Raw genomic sequence first — 20,373 nt, forward strand, 5'->3', positions numbered from 1 at the left:
TCAATATGCTTTAAAAAGTAAAGTGAAACCCAGATTTAATCTCAAATATAAAACATTACAGGACTTCAAAGGGCACCACAAAAAGACACATAAGTGGGGGCTATAAAAAAATTCTAATGTGGTTCAGGATTTAGAATATATTTACATTGCAATGTGAACGGTGTAATAGAAATTTTTATAGGCTACATAATCCAAAGGGGAAACGAATAATCTTTCATTTCCTAATAGAGGAAATTATATATGAAACCAACATTCAACAAGTAAATCATAAATATTATCAAACGTATAATATAACTAGGCAAAAGGAATCCCTTAACTATCCTGCTGCCAAACATGTGGCCCAGCCCACAGGCGCTACCATGCTTTAGCTAGAGGAGTCAGGGCTTAAGGAAAAACAGTGTTGAAATAACTTATGCTCACTGGTGGTGCAGCTAGCAATTCTGGCACAGAAAACTCAATGAGGGAATCTTATGAAAGCAATTAGTGAACAATAAGAGCTAATAGATAAAGAAGTCTTCATTTGTTAATTATAGTAGCAGTTATGACAACATCTATATATGCCAAATATTGAAAGTCTATTCAAGAGGGGACAGGACAAATGTTATTTTCAGATACTGGGTCCACAGTTCTATTTCTGTAAATCAAAACAGTCCTCGTCACAAGTGTGCTAAGCATAATATTACATTAATCTCTACCTTCAGTTGAAACCTCAGTCCCAAAAATCATCTCGAAAGGAAGAGCAGAAAAAAAGCAAGATATCAAGTTATATATGTATGGTATGATCCCAATTTTGTTCTACAAACTGAGTGCATATAATCTAAAGACACCTAACTGTGAACAACAGCACTTTTGGGTTATGGAATGGGAAGCTATTTGTATTTTCTTTCTAGTATTTTCCAAATTTTCTACAATTAACATGTATTTTAAGAGAATTTTTAAATAAGGGGTTTCTTTTAAGACTGCAGGAATACAAATCAGAAATGGGGTATCTATGCTATATTAGCCTGATCTTTGGTCTGCCTCTTGTCTGAACAGAGCTAACAAATGAAGAAGTATTTATCTGATCACAGAAGTTCTTAATTTACACGTTCAAAACCCAAGTGTCCAGTGACACTTCCAGTGATGAACAACACTTTCCTAGAAATAAAAAATTCTTTTTTACTCTGCAAACTTGCCACAGACAGAGAACCATAGTTGTTTCCCTCCCTTACCTATCGCATCCAAACTTCTCTATCACTGGCCATGCCATAAAATTGTCCCTAAGTTAAAAGAACGGGCTGGGCACGGTGGCTTATGGCCTGTAATCCCAGCACTTTGGGAGGCTAAGGCCAGAGGATCACTTGAGCCCAGACGTTCAAGACCAGCCTAGGCAACAGAGACGCCTTGTCTCTACAAAAATTTAAAAAATTAGCCGGGCATGTTGGCACATGCCTGTGGGCCCAGCTATTTAGGAGGCTGAGGTGGGAAGGTCACTACAGCCTGGGAAGTCAGGACTGCAGTGAGCCATGTTCCCGTCACTATACTCCAGTCTGGGAGACAGAGTGAGACCTTGTCTCAAATACATAAATAAATTAAATAAATAAAAGAATGCCTCCTGGTGTTACCTACTCACAGGAGCAGGGCCCTTAATGACTGCTGGCACACTCATTTCTGATGCTCTTGGCATCCTGAAAAACACAAGACACAATGGCGGAATCTTTACACTGGGGCCTTGGCAACCCATTGCTCTAATAAGCCCGTGCCCAGAGAGGTAAAATGTCTTTCCCTCAGCCACACAGCCAGCAAAGCAGGAATGAAGAGTCCAGATCATTTGCCTCCACTTTGACCAAGTGCTCTGTCCACCACTATGACATTTCAGCATGCACTCTTGGAAATAAAATTTGTACAAATCACGTGCAGGTATTAAATTCATACCAGCAAAACCAGAAGAACAAGACAGAAATTTATTCTACCAAAAATGAAACGCATGCAGGAGAAAAAGTGAAGACTCAATCCTAGGCTAAAAAAGACACAGCTCTGCCTAGAACATGTTCAACTAAAGAAACAATGAGTGCACTGTGCTTGGGCAGCAGGTGTCCTGAACAGAAACTGCCTATCATACCGAAAGCTTTCTGGTCCTAGCACTGGCCCCGTTGATAACACTACAGTCCCACTGTTCAAAGAAGAACAAAAGGCTTTCAACAAGATAAAACTACACCTGCACCAAGCCACCTGTGAGAGACAGGAAAGATGCATGCACCAGTGTTAGAAATAATAAATGTCTGAAGGCATCAAGTCTGGCCTCTTACTTCCAAAATGACCCAAGTCTTAAGGAAAAGACATTAGTGGTTTCAAAAGTTAAGAGATGCCAGGCACGGTGACTGAGACCTGTAATCCTAGCACTTTGGGAGGCCATGACAAGTGGATTGCTTGAGTCCAGGAGTTCGAGACCAGCCTGGGCAACATAGTGAGACCCTATCTCTACAAAAAATTTTAAAAATTAGTCCCGCATGGTGACTCATGCCTGTAATCCTAGCACTCTGGGAGGCTGAAGCAGGCAGATAACTTGAGGCCAGGAGTTCAAGACCAGCCTGGCCAACATGGCAAAACCCTGTCACTACTAAAAATACATAAATTAGCAAGGCATGGTGGCACACGCCTGTAATTCCAGCTACTCAGGTGGCTGAGGCAGGAGAATCACTTGAACTCAGGAGGAGGAGATTACAGTGAGCTAAGATAGCACCACTGTACTCCAGCCTGGGAAACAGAGTAAGACTGTCACAAAGAAAAAAAAAAAAAAAAAAAAAAGCTGGGCATGATGGCACATGCCTGTGGTCCAGCTATTTAGAAGGCTGAAGTGGGAGGATTGCTTGATCCTGCGCGGTTGAGGCTGCAGTGAGCTGAGGTCTCACTGCTGCACTCCAGCCTGGGCAAGAGAACAAGACCCTGTCTCAGAAAAAAAAAGAAATGAAGAAAACAATACAGTCACTAATAATTAAAATAATCCTAATCCTTCATCGCTTATGTCCACACAGCCTCGGAGTAAGAGCAGGCTTTTTTCTCTTTTCTTCAAGATTATTTCTTTGAAACATTGCTTACTTCCACTTTTTGCGTAACATCTACCTATGGAATACACGCCACACCAATCAGAAACCCAGGAGTCTCACAAAATGGGAATAGCCTGAAAAGCCAGGGTAGAGAGGGGGACAGATGGCAATGACAAACTCAGAAACAATCCCTGAAAGGTCTTTATTGAGCTCCCTTCTCGTCATCCTTTCCCGACTGTGCATCAGGGCAACAAAGGCATGAACTGTGAGGCTGCTCATAAAGCCGCGGCCTGGGCTGATGTGATCTGGCTTTGTGAGAGCCCGAACAAACACAATGGCTCTGTCCCGCCTCAACTGAGAAGTCAGGCGCTGGGTGAAAAAAGAAAATGCTTTTTCTCCACCCAAAACCACTTCTCAAATCCCTAGCAAATATTCCCGTGACTGGATCCTGAAGGCAACACAATGTCAGCAGTTTATTTATTCCCTTTGATGCCTCAGTTCTAACAGTAGACATTAATGTCTGCAGCAGGCAAACGCAATCAGGGTCTTGTTGGTATTTCACAATGAAATCATAAGTTTGTGGTGAGTATTGTTCCAGTAACACCTTAAAGTCATTTGTAAGATAATGAGGGTAAGTTTAAATGTAGCAGTCTGATAAAATAACCTCTAACCCAAGAATCACAAAGTAGATTAAAGCTTACTGAAGTCACCAAATTATTTTTCTCAACAGAAGACTAAACAGAAATGAGAACTGGATTTGATTCACAGATTGTGAAATCCTTTTTTATTCAAAACCTTGGTCATATGTCAGTTGGTCTTTGGCCTCCGTGAATGGATCTGGCAAAATGTGCACCCAGACACTGCCACCATTTGAGGATCTTCAATGTTTGGCCAGCATTTTTTTTTTTTTTGAGACGGAGTTTCCCTCGTCTCCCAGGCTGGAGTGCAGTGGCGCAATCTCAGCTCACTGTAACATCCACCTCCTGGGTTCAAGCGATTCTCCTGCCTCAGCCACCCAAGTAGCTGGGATTACAGGCACGCACCACCACACCCGGCTAATTTTGTATTTTTAGTAGAGACAGGTTTCACCATGTTGGCCAGGCTGGCCTCAAACTCCTGACCTCAGGTGATCCACTCACCTCAGCCTTTTTTGTTTTTAATAATGTCACAGAGAAGGTCTCTCCTTCTCAAGCCTGATTCCAGAAATATCCACCAAGCCAATTCAACACAGCTGAAATTTCTGTCAAAATGACCAGGCAGACAAGGCAAGAAGGAACACACTGGAGCCTACTCCTCGAGGGCTGTGAAAATTTATTTAATTTTGGGAACCATTGATTTACTGCATTAACTTACTTAAAAAAAAAGTATTGGAATATTTTTATTATAAAACTTAGATTTACAGTATTGATAAATTTACAGGTTAAAATGTCTGGGAAAGAATATAAATTGTTTGAAAGAATGAGGGCTCGTTAAAAAAAATTTTTCTTTCAAAAAGAATCTATCACAGGTAACCAAAGAAGAACTAATATGAAAACCGAAACTGGCATCCAACAAAGTCTGTGACTGATAACATTAGGGCAATTTGGAAAAGGGTTCATGTAGTAACTTTCCCTGTAGGATTTCAACTAGGGGAAGGGGAATATTAATTAATTAATAGGTTCACTAATGTTTTTAAAGCTGTTCTGAAACAAAGGATGAAGAAATTAACAGATTTAGAGGTTGTGGTTCCAGGTCTGCTACTTATGACCCAAGGATAACTAACAGCCTCTTTAACCTCTGTTCCGTCATCTATAAAACTAGGATGATACTATTAGCCAACCTCACAGGGCTGTCAACCGTTCAAACTGAATATGAAAGCATTATTGAAACTATAAAGCACTATATTCATCCAACAAATATTTACGAAGAAACCACTATGCTGCTAGATGTGGCATTACCAATACAACCATGAACACTAAGACACAGCTCTTTCTGCACCGACTGACTCTAAGGGAAGCTGTGATCTGTGGGAAGACTCAGGGGGGCTTAAAGGAACATGCAGGCGGCACCTAATCGGAATTCCAGACAAACACCAGGTATTGTGACGTTCCCAATACTTCTGGAAGGAAGTTTATCACTGAAAAGTGATAGTGTCATTTTTAATTTTGGTTGCTTGTTAGCTCATTCATTTAGTACATTTTTTTAGCGAGCAATCACTATCTATCAGGTACCATTCTAGGTGATGGAGATTGGCACTAAAAAAAAATTTCTGCTTTAATGGGGCTGACATTTTGGTCATTCTTCATCTGTAGGAAATATAAAATACATATAGGAAATAGAAACAAGCAGCAATGCTACGTCTGCTTCAATACAATGATTTTTTTAACCAAAGTATCCATGCAAAAGTGTCAAAAGGAATATTCTAACTGATCCGTATATAGTAAAATATTTTATTTCTTATTTTAATCTCCAGGCCACATTTTACAATATACCAAATAACTACCACCATATGAAGGGCGCTCTGAGGTTTGAGGGATTACAATTTATGTGTTTTGGCATACAATGCAACACTCCCCGACACTTTTTTTTTACCTCAGGAAAAAAGAACACATGCTGAAATTCATCCAGTAATAACCCCAGTTTTAATACGGGGAATATCAATTATTTTAGAAGTATTTCCTGTAGTCATTATTTTAAAGAGTAAAAAAAAATTAAATTATTTTAGAAACTAAACTCAAGTTCAACTTTAACATGCCAAAAGTCTGTCTTAGCAAAGTTTCTTTTTTTTAAAAAAAGTTTTATTTAATTAAAAGTACTGAGAACTAAGCTGTGCAGGACATGTCAGCCCTGCTGCACAAAAAATTCAATATGGGATGAAGGGGAAAGGGCCGAGGAAAGAGGGGAGAAAGAAAGAGAAGGGAAGGCACAGACGTTAAAATCTACATATTAATCTCTAAAAATCTGAAAATCCATGCACTCAACAATACTAAAAGCCAATGTTCAAAATATTGCATAAAAAGGATGAATATCCAGGTAAAAGTGACCAAGATGTTACTCAACTCCAGAGCAAGGGTTCCCAAACCTGGGGTAATATGATTTGACAGTGTCCCCACCCAAATCTCATCTTGAATTGTAGCTCTCATAATCCCCATGTGTCATGGCAGGGACCCAGTGGGAGGTAAGTGAATCATTGACTCATGGGGGCAAGTTTTTCCCATGCTGTTCTCATGATAGTGAGTTAAGTCTCACCAGATCTGATGGTTTTATAAAGAGCAATTCCCTTGCACACATGCTCTTTCCTGACACCATGTAAGACGCGCCTTAGCTCCTCCTTTGCTTTCCACCATGACTGTGAGGCCTCCCCAGCCATGTAGAACTGTGAGTCCATTAAACTTCTCTCTCCTTATAAATTACCCAGTCTCAGGTATTTCTTCATACCAGTATGAAAATGGACTAAGACACTGGGGTTCTTACATAAAATACAAAGCCCAAGTACTCTGCATCATTTTTCAACTGTTCCCAGATGATGCTAATACAGCCATGGTTGGGAACCACTGATTTACTGTATGTACTTAACGAGAAAAAGTACTGGAATATTTTTATTATAATAATGGGCAACTGTTTTGCTAAGTGCTTTTCATTAATCTTCACACCCATCCTGAGGTAGGAAGCGTTATTTGCCTTCTTTTAAAAGGAGAAACTTGAGCATGAAAAGGTCAAATAACTTGACTGGTGTTACACAGCTTTTAAATCAAGGGCCTGGGGTTTTAATCCACGTCTTATCCGTCCTATATTTTCTTAGCATTCTGATCTGGATCTGGTGAACTTTAGCAAGCTAATAGTCTTTCTTCCACTCTAGTCTAAGGAAGTCATATGACTACTCATCTTATTAATATACCATAGGCATTAACGTTTTCCGAACTTAAATCCCCAAATTTACCAATAAATTGTGTAATTCAAGAGGATGTGAAAAACATGTGTTAAGTGTTGTCTATTTAGAGCATTGGGGAAGTAGCAGGTTAGGTGTCTAGTTATTTTGATTAATTTCCAACTTAAGATTAGTAAAAGGCATGCTTCTGGTCTCAGGGAATAAATGTTCCCTCATCAAAACTAGACTAACTAGAAAGAAGCTGGAAACAGCGAAGTCTAGATCATTAGGAATTATTGCCAAAGCTAACACCTTTTCACAATTCCATGCTGTCATTAGTGTCATTCCTTCTATCTATACTGCCCTGCCCTAGTACTCTGTCAATTCTGCATTCCTCAAGGTCCAGCCCAAATATTACTGCCCTCATGAAGCCTTCCCCAATATAGCGACAGAAATAATTCCCGAAGGCTTTGCAATTTTCATTGCTTCTCCTATCACACATAGCAGGCTGATGGCTGATGTTCATTTCGGTAATATATATGTCTTATTCTGAAAGAATCTCTACAACATCTCACCTCCTCACCGTGTTTTGTTTGTTTGTTTGTTCTTGAGACTGAGTCTCATTCTGTTGTCCAGGCTGGAGTGCAATGGCCCGATCTCAGCTTACTACAACCTCCACCTACCAGGTTCAAGCGATTCTCCTGCCTCAGCCTCCCAAGTAGCTGGGATACAGGCAACCACCATCATGCCAGGCCAATTTTTGTATTTTTGGAGGGACGCAGTTTCACCATTTGGCCAGGTTGGTCTTGAACTCCTGACCTCAGGTGATCCACCCGCCTTGGCCTCTCAAAGTGCTGGCCCAGACCTCTCCCAATCTATTGCACCACAACTCTTGGACTTCTGTGCCCCTAACATTCTAACTCCATACTGCATCCATGCTCAAGAGACACATTTCTTTACATTTTCATATATGTAATCTTGAGGTGTGTCTTATCTTTTTTTAATGGCATCTTAAAGATGTGGGGCAATGTTTATCTTAAAATTGTTAACATACAGTGGTGGCTCTTACAAAGATGCCACCTTACAGTCAACACATTGCAGAGACTATCTTAGTGCATCTTCCCTTCCGCTGCTCTACAACAGTGCTGTTCAACAGAACTTTCTTCAATTATGGAAATGTTCCATATTTGTATTGTTCAATACAATAGCCACTAGGCACACGTGCCTTGAAATGCAGCTAACTAGCATGACTGAGGAGCTAAATTTTTAACTTTATTTAATTTTAACTAATGAGATTTACCTACATGTTTATCAGTTTATTTCTTCATCATTCCTTTTTGCATCTCAGCCCTTCCTCCTGGAATCTCTCCTTCCTGAAGTATATCCTTTAAGAAGTTTCTTAGAAAAGATCTTCTGTGGTAAAATCAGGTTTAGGTTTTTCTGAAAGCGTATTTTGCTTTTTCCTTGAATGACAGCTTTTTTGGCATACAATCAATATTTGCTTTTAGCGTTTTGAAGATATTTTTCCACTAATTTCTAGCTTCCATTGTTGCTATTGGGAAGTCAGCTCTCAGTCTGATAAACAATCAGCCTTTTTTTCTGGCTGTTCTTAAAGATGGTCTTCTTATTTTTTTTTTTAAGTGAATTAAAGTTTCTTTATGTCTAGTATGAATTTTTTTATTTATATGTTGTGCTTCCCTTATCGGCCCATAAATTACTTAGATTTAAGGAACACTGGCCATTTATGTCATTCATAAACTCTCTCTGGAAATTATATATACATTAGATCTTCAAATAGTACTCCTAACCATTTACTCATTATCTTTCTGGAACTCAGAAGAGATCTCATCATGACCGTTATATCCTTCAACTACTTTCATGTTTTTCTTCTCCCTTATGCTACTTTTTGGTTAATTTCTTCAAACTTTTTTTCTAGTTCATTTTTCTAGTTCACCTATTTCTAATCTAATTTATTTAGTTTTTATTTTGACAGCTCTAATATTTCCTTAGGTCTTGGTTTTCCAAATCTGCCTGATCAATTTTGCACTTAGTTGTGATTACATGTTTTCCTTCTTAAAAGATTTCATACCTAGTAATTTTATATTCTGTATCAGATAATTCTAATATCTAAAGTCCTTAGGGTTCTAAATCTATTGTTTTTCACTTCTTTTTTTTTTTTTTTGAGATGGAGTCTCACTCTGTCACCCAGGCTGGAGTACAAGGGACGCAATCTCCATTCACTGCAAGCTCTGCCTCCCACGTTCACACCATTCTCCTGCCTCAGCCTCCCGAGTAGCTGGGACTATAGGCACCCACCACCACGTCCGGCTAATTTTTTTTGTATTTTTAGTAGAGACGGGGTTTCACCGTGTTAGCCAGGATGGTCTCTATCTCCTGACCTCGTGATCTGCCCACCTCAGCCTCCCAAAGTGCTGGGATTACAGGCATGAGCCACCGTGCTCGGCCTTCACTTGTTTCTGATGACTCGCACTCCTGATGGCTTGTTTTCTTGTAAGACTGGAGATCTTTGATTCTGAATGCCGATTTGGTTGATGTTAGTCAGGAAAATCCTAAGGTCTAAAGTGAAGATGCCTTCCTTCTGAAAGGATCTGCACTTGCTTCTGCCAGAAGCCAAAGGGCACTATCTTCCTAGAGCCACTTTAGCTCCTCTTACAAATAAGTACTGGTGGAATGCAGGCTCTTATACCTTGCCACTGACCCAAGACTTAGTCTCTAACCACAATGGTGATATTACAGGTGGAGTATCCCTTATCCACAATGCTTGGGACCAGAAGTGTTTTGGATTTCAAACATTTTCAAATTTTGGAATATTCTGCAGAATATATACTTGCTATGCCATCCTAATCCAAAAGTCATGAGCATTTTCCTTTGAGTTTCATGCCCATGCCCCAAAAGCTTCAAATTTCAGAGTATTTTCAATTTTAGATTTTCAGATTAGGGATGTTCAACCTGTAGCATTTGCTCTTCAGGTAACCTATCTTTTGTGTTTGCTTACACACAAAGCTTGGGTTTTACCTTACCCTTTGATGCTTGGTTGAACTACTTGAAGTGAGAGACTTTGGAGCTGTCTAGTTCTTATGGCCTCAGAAGTACATTAAAAAATGTTTTATCCAGAATATAATGCTTTAGTGGAAAAGTGTGTTATTCAGTCTACCGTACTGCTAGGAACCTAAGCAGTATTAGTCTTAAACTAATCATCTTCTCCCAAAACCTACTTTTCCTCCTTTGTTACACATTTTGCTAAATGGCACCATTCACTCTCACCCAAATCTGCAACCAAAAATTATAGGTACCAGTGACCCTTCTCTTTCCTCTACTATCTCATCTGTAACTAGGCAACAAGTCCGGAAATCTTACCAATCAAAAGTAGGTTTCCATTTATGTTTCTGATCTTGGCACCTAGTAGTACAATCTTAATCTTCAAGGCCAAGTCAAGATAAATGAGGCAGAATTAAAACCTAAATCCTGCATTCTTATTAAATGAAGGAGCTTTAATATGAAGGAAGCATAGAATACAGGAAAGTGGAGGAATTGAGTTTCACGCAGATCTAAAAAGAACTGGCACTCCGGCTGTCAGAAACATAATCACATTTTCGAGGAGGGGTTTAATTTTAGTGAAACAAAATTATCTGTCATGATAAATTAATATTAATTTGAATTTTATTGGTTTTGTAGTTTTGTTTGAATTTGCTCTATAAATCTATCACTGCTTTACAGTTAAATAAGAGCTAGAAGCGTAAGGAGTTTATACCTAGTTTATATTGAAGCTCCTTCATAATAAAAATATTTATTACTGAGGATTTGTGAGAAATTTTTCCTTTAAATAGAGGTCCATAAATTACTGAGATTTAAGAAACAAGGCTCTTTATATACTTCACCACCCTTGATACATTTATCATTCTCTCCATAAATGAATGGAGAGAAATGGAACACAATTGCACATGCAAGAAATCATTTGCTAAACTCTAATTTCTCCCCAGTTCTCCAGCTGTTTGAATTATGTCATTACTGATTAACCTTTGGAGGCAGCAAGCCTTGTTTTTTTCCTCCAATAGGGACGGCTTCTAATAGGAAAAATGGCTGGAAACACTGCTCTGCCCAGCTCCTACCATTATATCCGCTTCCACCAGAATTTGTAAAATAACACAAATGTACCTGGCAATAGTACAACCAATCAAATGTCTCCAACAAAGGATGGTCCTTGCCTTAAGGAAGTCCATTTCCTGGTTGCGTTTCCATAACCAGGAATTTTGGGAAATACGGCATTGTTTTTCTGAATGAGTAAGGAAACTACCAATCATTTCTTTTAAACTTCTAGATTTTTATTCTCTATGGACTGTAAACTTTCACATCTTCATTTTAAAAGTCCTGTGCCATAATTTTACCCTACAATTCCTGTCTCCCTGAAGTGTGTAAAACCAAGCTGTAGCCCAACCCTCTCATGCACACTTTATCAGGATCTCTTGAGACTGTGTAACCTAGACGACAGTCACTTCTACTGGTTCAGAATAAACCTCTGTAGACATTTTGGCAGAATTTGGATGTTTCCCATATTCAGTGTTTTTTGGTCCCAAAACTGATTAAAAATTACCTTGTGTTTTAAAAGTCCTATGCCAAGATAAAACTTTCTCTCTCCAATATACGTGCTCATGTGTCAACATCTATGTTTCTCCTCCCACAAGGTCCAACTCAAACAGAACCAAAAGGGAGACCACAGCATATCCATGCAATCCCTGGCTGGACACAGGGGGCACCCTAGGGCCTGAAGTTATGCAGCTGACTGGCAGAGGTCAGTACCCAGTTCTACCCAGTGTGGCCACCCGATCCAACTCTGTGACTGATTTTAAATCATAAGTAGTTTGAAAAAAGACTTAAAATTAATGGGTTTGGTCATCATTAAGTTCATTTTTAAACGTCAAGTAATTTAACATTTTACTAACAATAACTTGAGGATATCCACAGTGTATGAAACACCAACTCTTGTTTCACTAAAAGTCTAATGAAAGTTTCTCAAATTCTGAAACCTAATTCCAGGATTCTTATTTGGAACTGTTTTTTTGTTTTTGTTTTTTTTAATCAGAGTACATTAACTCAGGGGGAAAATGAGATTATCTTTTGATTCTGAGAGAAACAGAACATTCTACTGATAGTTTAAAAATAACACAGTGACCACAGGTAACTGTAATTCAGCAATTCTCAAATTCAGATTCTGGGTCAGGGCACGAGACTATGCGTCTTTAACAAGCACAACTGATTATAATGCTGATGGTCAAGAGGAAACTTGATGGGAAACACTGATCTATTCAACACTTTTTAAAAGTAAACTTTTGTACTATTTCTACCTAGTCAAGAAAATAAAGAAGGAAGGAGAAAGGAGGACAAATAAGAGAGAATCCAAAAGACACACTACCCAGACAGACTACTCAGACAGACGAGACAGTCAGGCAGACATGGTGCTACCCGTCAAGCATGCAGGAAAGTAGCTTTCATGGAATAACATTCCTAAACTCTTGCCTAATAAATTATGCTGAGAGCTGCTGCTAAGAATTTTTTAAACCAACTCAAAGCAGAAAAGGAGCTATTCACCCAATCAACAGGTGAAATCAAGTCACAGACTAGTATAGGGTTTGGCAGATTTCAGGCCCTCCAGAAATATCTGTTTAATTAAGAAGCAACTCCAGCTCTAGCTAGGAATCTATTTAACCACAAAAGTGAAATCATAATGAATTTGATCGTATCTTATTTTTCCCCTGTGTTTGTTTCCTTAGGGCATCTATAATGGCTGAATTGGAAATGGAACCACAAGTATTATAACAATATTTGTTGGAAAGTTCATCCTGTATTTTAGTAGTATATAAGTTGACAGATATGGCTTTATGAATTGTTCTCGAGACTTAAAAAAAAAAAAAAAAACCCTAAACTTTGTAAAAATTACATCCATTATCCACCAAGTAACATTTGCAAGCAAAACCTTCTACTAGAAAAAATGGGTGCGAAAATAGGAAAAGGAGAAGAACAAGAGGAAGAAAAGGAGAACAGGACGTACAATTAATTGGGAAAAAAAATCATGAGTAAAGAAGTCGGAAATAAATGTAGCTAAAAATACAAACTGCTACTTTATGGTCCAGATATTGTAATATATCATTTTTAACATAAAAGAAAAACAAATCCTCAACAGACTTCCTATAAAGGAAATTATCAGAGTTCCCGAGTACACCAGGGGTCGAGGGAAGAATCTCCGTGTGCTCCGAGTATCAATAGCCAGTCCAGCTTCATTCACTCATTCATTCCTTTTCTTTCATTTCAAGAGAACATTCAAAAGTGTTTTGTTTTATTTATTTTATTCAAAGGGAAATCCTCATGTGACACTAGCGGTCAAAATAACTTGTATTTGTAAGTTAATGTCTGCTGTAAATCTGAGTACACAATTGTCTTTCACAGAAGATGGAGCAAAGTATTACGGAAAGTTCATTGGCTTCTGAGTCTGAGATAAATGGGTTCAAATCCTGAATACGTTCCTTATCTGTGTGATCTTAAGACTCATCGTTTAATATTCTGAGTCAGTTTCCTCCTCTATAAAACAAGAATCAGATGGGGCACAGTGGCTCACGCCTGTAATCTCAGCACTTTGTGAGGCCGAGACAGGCGAATCATCTGAGGTTAGGAGTTCGAGACCACCCGGACCAACATGGGAAAACCCCGTTTCTACTAAAAATACAAAATTAGCCTGGAATGGTGGTGTACGCCTGCAATCCCAGCTACTTGGGGGACTGAGGCAGGAGAATCGCTTGAACCCAGGAGGCAGAGGTTGCCGTGAGCCGAGATTACACCACTGCACTCCAGCCTAAGCGACAGAGAGAGACTCCATCTCAAAAAAAAAAAAACAAAAAACAAAAAAACAAGGATCATAACATCCACCTTCCAGATGGAGAAGGGATTAGGGATAAATTGTTTTAAAGCACTTGGCACAGTGCCTGGCACACAGCAAGTGGCGATTTCTATCGTCTTGCACACCTGCTGCATTTCCCCAAGGGCTCCAGAATTTTCTGGTGCAGGCAGGTCAGCAGAAGGCAAATCTTCCCCCGACTATTTTTCCCTGGACTACTTTGTACTCTCTTTCAGCTGCAAAGAGCTCCTGCATGAAAGCCCTCTTCAAATGACCTTCTAACACTAGGCTTGTGAAAGCCAACAGGCCCTTGGGAGCAAAGAGAACTTTGTCTACCATTGAACTGGAGCGAAAGAAGCCCAAGAATTCATCCCTAAATTTTTCACCCCTAGAGCAAGCTAATCCCAAACGTTCTACTGATAGGTGGGAGAGTGGAATGAGAAAATATGAGAGGTGGGATTGTAAACTTGCTTCACCACCCACACCAAGCCATCAGCACACACAACTGCTGCGATGCATGGATCTTCCTGAAATCCAGACCAGACCAAGATATGCCAAGAAACAATACAGGGGCAGTAAGAAAGAAGCTGCCAGTTCTTCGCAAATTTCCATGGCTCTTAGGTGAGAGCTACGACTCCAGGCCGTGCAGTGGCTCACACCTGTAATCCCAGCACTTTGGGAGGGATGAGGTGGGTGGCTCACTTGAGGTCAGGAGTTCGGGACCAGCCTGGCCAACATGGTAAAACCCCGTTTCTACTAAAAATACAAAAAATTAGCTGGGCGTGGTGGCACACACCTGTAATCTCAGCTACTCAGGAGGCTAAGGCAGGAGAATCACTTGAACCTGGGAGGCAGAGGTTGCAGTGAGCCGAGATTGCACCACTGCACTCCAGCCTGGACAACAGAGTGAGACGCCATCTCAAAAACAAAACAATCAAACAAACAAAAGAGCCACGGACTCCAGAGTACATTTCCCAAGGTAATCTTACTTGTAATTAAGAGAAGTGGGGTATTTGTGGGGACAAAAAAATGGACTCTGGAGCCAGACTGCCTGGGTTCAAAGCCTGCCTCCACACTCTCCAAGCTGTGTGGCCTTGGACATGTCATGCAGGATAGGCACAATGATACCAACTAACTCACAGGGCTGCTGTCAGAATTAAATAAGACAGCAAAAGCACCTGAGTTGGCTATTATTACTATGAAAATTACATCCATTTCCCATTAATGAGTCAGAGGTGAAAAGAGTATATTCTTTTCTCAGAAAAGGATTCCTATTTCTCTAAGAGTTTATGTCTGAGAGGCTATGCCCAAACGGAATCATATTTTAGACACACTAAGAAGTCATTCTGGTTTGTTGAAAGCAGTAGCTCTATGTTACAGTATTTTGTATTTGTATTTTGACAAAGCGATGTCATTCTAATGCACACATGGAGGTGAGAAACACTGGTTGAAACCAAGTCCCAACTCTATAAGACAGGTCTTTCCCAGGAGGATGGGAATAGTTCAAGGGTGTTGAGGGGTATCACTGCCCACAAAAATGCCTCTGCAACCTGTATGCTGCTGCCTGAAATTCTTTTAGCAGGATTTTTTTTGTAGCACAAACAAGAAATACATTTTAAACTAGGAAAGGAACTAACATCGATTGAGCAACTACTACATGCCAGGCCTTTTACCCATCTGTCCTGTTTCTCAAGGTCACCCCACAGCACGGTTACTGTACAAATGAGGAAACTGAGGAGCAGAGAGGTTACTAGCATAGCCGAGATTCCATCTCAGGTGTGTCTGCCTCCCGCACCACCCTGCCTCCTAGTCTATGACCTGGGCTCAGGAATCCCGGACACAGTTCCAAATCAAGGACATGAAACTGACTAAAAGGGAAGCTTTACACCCACCCCACATCACCCTCAGGTCCTCTCAGGTTGTACTGAACCAGGATCAGACCTGAAGTTTAAAGATGTAGGAAGGAGTTCTCCACTCCCACCTTGCCACCTCCTCCAAGAGAGGACTGTAGGGCAAGTCTCAAACTCACTAGGCCTTAATGCTGCATCTGTACAAGAGAAATGTATTAGCCTTAAATCGACCTTTCCCTTTCTCTATCTCTCTCTTTTTCTTTCTCTCTCTCTCCGACAGGAAACAGGAAGGAAGAAGGGAAGGGAACAGATGAATTAATATAAAGTCAGATAAAAATGGAGAAAATAACTCAATCTACCTCAAAAGGGCTATTTTTCTATGAAGCGCAAATAAGATCACAATATACACAGTAATATTAGCCGACTTACTTAACTAATTCTGTAAATCTGCCAAGACAACAACCCACAGAGATGAGTATTAACATTCCCATTTTTCAGATGACAAAACTGAAATGGAAAAAGGTAAAAATAACGTGTCCAAAGAACTACAGTTTATGAATGCAAATTCAAACCCAGGATTATATCTAACCTTTTCAACTCTTAGGCCTAGTATCCTATCTTGTCGATAAAATCACTATGTAATCTGTCAATTCTTATAGAGATATTACTTTTCCCTTACTAGGAAATTTTCATGAGCTATAAAGTGCCTCTAAGCTGCAGAAAAAGCAAAGGGATGTGAATAGTCTATAAACTGCAATCTCATCCCTGGAATAAGTAAGAGAAGCTTGTAATCCCATTTTCAGCTTAATGAATAGAAAATAAATAGAAGCATCCAAAGAAAATGAAAGCAAGCAAGAAATAACATTAAGGAAGGAAGCAATAGGCTTAAGGGAAAAAAAAAAAAAGAAGAAGAAGAAAACATCACAGGATGCTGTTTTGCAGATACTGGAGAAACAATGCTTTTGGGAAAACATCAAGGATGAAAAACAAGGCCACGGAGGTGATTCAGACAACAGTAATGCAGTGATCCAGGGCCCAGGGCAAGTTGGCTGTAAGGAACGGGTGGGGGCCTCACAGGTGCTGCCGGCCTGGACAGGGAAGACAAGGGCCTGGGATCAGCAGGCCTTGGAAAGGAAATGATGGAAGCCCGTAGCTTATGAAGTGATTAGTCAGAGTGCTTGAAGAACACTATGCATATTCCCATTTCGCTCCCTGCAAATGATAGGACATGACCAGAGATTCCTTAACAGAGATGACTTTTTAAATATTAGATAAACCAGACGCATGGAAATTTCCTCTCCAGAATGCACTCTAGTTAGCAATTAGAATGACAGAGGAGACTTCAGGAAGCTGAAGATTGCAGCAGAAATAACCAGCAGTTAGGAGACCCAGGTTCAAGATACGGCTCCACCACTAATGCCCTGGGCTTGGCCGCCGTGGGCAAATCCCTCAGCGACTCAATCCATCAGAGTCCAAGAGAAACGTGGGACAGGATGACCTCTAAGAGGCTGTGTTTGGTGACTAACTCCCTTCCCTGGTCTCCCTCTCACACTCTTTCATCTCACATTGCAATGAGCTCTCCAATATACTTCTAGCTCAAAGAGAGGGAGGGAAGGAGGAAGGGTGGCCTAAGGATGACAAATGTGCTTAAACCTCAAAATGCCTTACAAGAACTGAAAATCCAAAATATAAATCAAACTAATAAAGCCAATGAAAATGACATCTACCATTTATTGAACCATTACTATGTGCCAGACACTGTCCTAAGTACCTTGCATGCATTAGCTCACTTAATCCTTATGACGACCCTCTAAGGAAGGAGGTAGATAAGTAACTTGTCCAAGTGACACAGCTTGTGGTTAAGCTGAGATGTGAATGTGGCCTCCTGAGCCTGACCTCTTAATCATTATACCCACAGCATTAACTTTGGGGATAAGACTACCCCAGCTAATTATGATATGATTCCTCTTTGCTTTAGAATGAAATTACACCAACTCAAACTGACAGCATGTATTACAGAATGCTGCAGCTATGATCCTCTTCCCCAGCAAAAAAAAAAAAAAAAAAGTGGTAAGTTTGGAATTGTGATTTGGCAAATATACAGCTTGGGTGAAACCATGACTTTCATAGACACTGCTCGTTTATTCTGGAATCTCTGAGTCGAAGCCCAAAGTCTCTCTCAAAAGTACAGCATTCAGCCGGGCATGGTGGCTCATACCTGTAATCCCAGCACTTTGGGAGGCTAAGGTAGAATAACTCCTTGAGCCCGGGAGTTCAAGACCAGCCTGGGCAAGATGGCGAAACTCTTCTCTACAAAAAATTTCAAAATAAGCCGGGTGTAGTGGCAGGCACCTGCAGTGCCAGCTACTCAGGAGGCTGAGGTGGGAGGATTGTTTGAGCTCAGGAATTGGAGGCAGCTGTGAGCTAAAATTGTGCCACTGCACTCCAGCCTGGGTGACAAAGCAAGACCCCATCTCTAAAAAGATAAAAATAAAAAATAAAGTACAACATTCCAGACACCAGGGACAATGAGGACCCCACACAGCCAACTTCTTATTTACTCAGGAGAGTAGGTGAGGCCCAGAAATGTTGAAAGAGTGGCTCCAAGTTACACAGGTAATTAGAGAGAAAACTAAAGCTAGAATGTTGAGCCTCCCAAGTTCCAGTTTAAAGTTCTTTCAATTCTTTAAAAACAAAACCCATGTCTCCTATCCCTTATTTTTTTTTTTCCGCTTATTATAGAAACTTTCAAACACAAACAAACGTAGAAAGAACGAATGAACCCCCGTACAGCCAGCCATCATCCAACTTCAATGATTATTAACTCATGGGGAATCTTACTTTATTTCCACATTTATCTACTCTCCCCACCTCATCACCACCAGTTGCTTTGAAGTAAATTCCAGGCATCACACATCCTTTCATCCACAAATATTTCAGCATATATCTCTTAAAAAGATAAAATTTTTAAGAGACACTCTAAAGCATAACCACAATAGTATTAACACACCTATAAAAATTAACAATAATTTCTTAACATCAATTATCTGATCAGTGTTCAAATTTCCCCAACTGTCTTTTTTTTTTTTTTTTTTTTTTTTACAATTTGTTGAATCACAATCTACACATAGATTGTGTATTGAATCAGTCTACACACAGCAACTGGTTAAAGTATTTCTTAAATTTCTTTTGATCTCTAGGTCTCCTATTCATCTCTCTGTCTCCCTTTTTTCTAACAATTGATTCATTGATAAAATCAGATCAATTGTACCATGGGGACAATTCTGTCTCAAAGTCTGGATTTTGCTTTCTTTTTATCTCCCCACAACGCTCTTCATTGTACCTTGCATAAAGGAAGTGAGCTTAGACTCACCCATATGCATTCCTTCTCTCTCTATCTCATCCTCTACATACACACACATACATGCTCATCATAAAATAATTTAAGAGAACAGGCAAGGCACAGTGGCTCCTGCCTGTAATCCTGGTACTTTGGGAGGCTGTGGCGGGAAGACTGCTTGACCCCTGGAGTTTGAGACCAGCCTGGGCAACATGGCAAGACCATGTCTCTACAAAAAAATAAACAAAATTAGCCGGGCAAGGTGGCACACACCTGTGGTCCCAGCACTCGGGAGGCTAAGGTGGGAGGACCGCTTGCTGGAGCCTAGGAGTTTGAGGCTACAATGAGCTCTGATCATACCACTTCACTCTAGCCTGGGCAACAGAGTAAGACTCTGTTAAAATAAATAATAAATTTTATTTAATTGTTGATTCAATTCAACAAATATCCACTGAGTATCAATAAAGGCAAGGTGTGTGGAATAACAAGGTGAATAAGATATGATCCTTATCTCTGGGAAGATACAATCCAAGAAAGGTGATAAGCTCTATAATGTTAATTCAAGGAAGATAAGTGAGAACTATTTAAGAGGACTCTAGAAGAATTTCCAGGATAAGGTAAGACCTAGGCTAGACTTTGAAAATGGCAGTTTGGGCCCAGATGGAGCAACATGCAATGTGACATAGACGACAGCTTGGGTAATGCCAACAAGGCAGGGATGATTCCGGCGGATTTTAAAACAACAGCAGCACACATGGGTAAAAGATCTGGTGGGGGAAAGAGTATGGTAATGACAGACTACATATCTGCTGAGAGATTTGAGAATCATCACGCATTTTTGAATAGGGGAATAGCTCTGGATCTGTATTCTAAAGCATTAGTGAGTGTATTAGAAGTGAGGATTCCAGTTTGGATTTCAATAATCCACCTGATGGGTCCCTGCACTAGGTCAACAAGAATGACCAAAGAGAGAAGGAAGTGACATGGTTTATCAACCAAATACCTGGGGCCAGGAGGCAGGAGGAGTAAAAGACAATATAAGCTGATTTTCAGCTTTCAGAGAAAGAAGGTTATTTTCTTAAGGAAAAGAAAAATTATCCCTATAGTTCCTCAAGAAAATATATACACCTTTCAGATCATAAACAAGTGTCAGTCAAAAATTCTTGTCAACAGTGATAATGGGCATCCTGGACATCTTGACTTTAAGCTAAATACAACAGATCCTAGGGAACACTGGACCAATCCACTTTCTTCAATATGGTCATAATCTTATTTCAATTTTTCTGAGGCCTTCCATACTCTGGACATGTGAATCTGAGGCAAACATGTATTTTCCACGTTAATTCTATTTTTTAGAAAATGAGAGAGAAAAAGAAATTCAAGTCTAAAAATTTTGAGATCAC

General features: G+C 39.9%; 1 protein-coding gene across 43 annotated transcripts in view; it reads right to left on the reverse strand.

Moving 5' to 3' along the window:
* Positions 1–20,373, reverse strand: part of APBB2 (amyloid beta precursor protein binding family B member 2) — a 398,003-nt gene that overhangs the window by 327,243 nt on the left and 50,387 nt on the right. The window lies entirely within an intron of this gene.

Source organism: Pongo pygmaeus, chromosome 3, assembly GCF_028885625.2.
Source record: "Pongo pygmaeus isolate AG05252 chromosome 3, NHGRI_mPonPyg2-v2.0_pri, whole genome shotgun sequence".
Taxonomy (NCBI): domain Eukaryota; kingdom Metazoa; phylum Chordata; class Mammalia; order Primates; family Hominidae; genus Pongo; species Pongo pygmaeus.